Here is a 2,330-nt window from a genome sequence, read left to right on the forward strand (position 1 = left end):
ACAGCTTGGCTGTCAGCGCAGTTTTTTAGCAGCAAGGGCCCAGATTGTAGGAAAGCAGGTGAGGGCAGAGGCAAGAGCTTTGCTAGCTTAGAATTTTTTTTCTTGACCCTCAAGACCACGATCCTGATGAGCCCCCTCACGCCTGAATTTATAACCCCCAAACCTCAACTTCTCTCCCCATGTAGTCTTCAAATAGTTCCCCTCTGTAGGCTCACCTATGGGCCTTCCTCACTTTGGGCTTTACAATGAACAGCACAGTTTTTTTCAGGATTTTAGAATCAGAATCAATCTCATCTATATTCAACTCTGTTTTGCAGATGAGGAAATAGAAATCCGGAGAGGTTAAATGACTTGACCAAGGTTACACGTCCGTTCTGCCTAGACTGAGTGGAGCTAGAACCCAGATATCTTGACTCCCAACCCAGTGTTCTTTCCACTATCCCATGATACTTTCAAAAAGCAACATGCTGGAAGAGAGAGAGAAGGTGCCCATTTTATGTGAATTATATCCTCCAATCTTTACGTTATTTAAGAGCCAGGGCAAACTGTAAAAGACACTGACTGAGTAAAGGAGGTTAAGTGGGCACTATAGTTTTAGGCAAGGAAATCAGTTTTTCTTTTTGAGGCTTCTCTAAACCAGTCATAATGGAAACATGAAGCAGTAGCAGCCCAAGGGACAAAACACTTAAAGCACAGAAAACAGATTCCATTCAATCTACCTTTCCCAACCATGTCAGGTTAGCCTTGGGACGTTAAACCTGTCATATTATTCCCAAGGCCTAGGCTAACCAATTTGGGGATATCCTCTTCCAAAAGGAGAAAGCACATCTCTCCAGTTTCTTGTACAAAAGAAAAAGACAGTTTGCAGCATTATCCAATCCTAGTCTCCCATTTCTGAGCCCCTACCTGGGCCACATGAGGGTGTGAAAATCTCCATTTATCCAAAGAAATGAACTCAGAGCCTCTCTTCAGCCCACATTACCTTCTCAGCAGCCCCCAGGAGAATCACAGTCATTTCTGGCTAGCAAGTTGAGAAGATATAACTAGGTGCCCATTGCATCCCTGCCTATGATATATAAAAGTCCGGTGGGTGAGGAAGGGAAGCAGAAGGGGGCCCCAGTTACCTCGCAAGCTTGCTGGTGATGAGCGAGGACTTTCCCTGGGGCAGATCCTGTGGGCTGGGGATGTGGTCACCCGTCACCAGGTTCTTGTCTGGTCCTGTACTTGGTAGCTGCCTATTCTTCATCTTGGCTTTGGGCATGTCGTAGTCTCCTGAGTCAAAGTACTTTTGCCCTCTCTGGAGTCTCTTCGTGAGGAAGTTGGAGCCTCCAAGCTTTTGTCCTAGGCTTAGATATTTGGTCTTTAACTTTGCCTCCTTGGCTCTCTCAGGGAGCGTACCTTCTTTCTCCTGTGTGTCCTGCTTCTCCTTTACCGGTCTCCTCCCCAGGGTTCTCCTCCTCTTGTTTCTGGGACATGGTGGGATCGGGACTGTGGAGTGAGGGGACCCAAGAAGTCAACCGGAGAAGGGAAGGGGGAGGGGAAACGGGACAACCTGCACTGCTTCTTCGGCTCCTGTCACTAGGGCTGCTCAGTCCCTTCAGAGGTGCTTTGTTTATACTTCAGAACGTTTAAAACTGATCAAGAAATAAATTGATCAAGTGCTTTAAGTGTCTTATATCACAGCTCTGAAACAAACGAGGCCAGTGACACAAACAGGAGAGCAAGTTTACCCGATTTTTCCTGTCCATGCAATCATATTGCTTTCCTGAGTGACATATCCTTCCTTGTTTGATCTCAAATCAGGAGTTAGTCAGAAAGACTAATCCAAGCTACATTTCTGTAACCTAACACACACAGGTTAAAAATAAAATAACTGAGGGATTTGAGCAGTAAGACAAGTGCATGGTAGTATTGAATTTACTTCAAACAGTCAATCCTTCCTCAAATTTGTGTCCTTTCATACAGATTCCAGTGAACTTTTAGTTATTGCCTAAATTCAGCCTCAAAATAAGTCAGTGGAGTAGTCAAGATTAGTATTATTCCCACTTCATGAAAGGAAAAAATGGAGATTAAAAATCTAAAGGGGGAAACTTGACCTTCAGAGTTAACCGAAGGTGGGAAAGGTGAACATCTTGTCACTGGAGGAATGTAAATGATGGTCCAAGTGAAGAGTGAAGACTCTTCCCAATGGTCAGACTGGTGATTATTTGGTCTAATGTTTTAGTAGCAGGTTGACAATTAGTTTGAGTGTCGTATGTATGATGTCCTAATTCATCACCCCATGAGTCTGCCTCTCTCTCCTAAATTACTTTATGGGTTATCATAATTAT

The 2,330-nt window shown here is 44.2% G+C and overlaps 1 pseudogene; it reads right to left on the bottom strand.

Annotated features, from left to right (window-relative positions):
- Window positions 1-1,120: 1,120 nt before the first annotated feature.
- Window positions 1,121-1,475, bottom strand: LOC113624199 (alpha-endosulfine pseudogene; annotated as a pseudogene).
- Window positions 1,476-2,330: the final 855 nt, after the last annotated feature.

Source organism: Aethalodelphis obliquidens, unplaced genomic scaffold (genome assembly GCF_003676395.1).
Source record: "Aethalodelphis obliquidens isolate GAN/ISIS:26980383/991018 unplaced genomic scaffold, ASM367639v1 scaffold12, whole genome shotgun sequence".
In the NCBI taxonomy this organism is placed as follows: domain Eukaryota; kingdom Metazoa; phylum Chordata; class Mammalia; order Artiodactyla; family Delphinidae; genus Aethalodelphis; species Aethalodelphis obliquidens.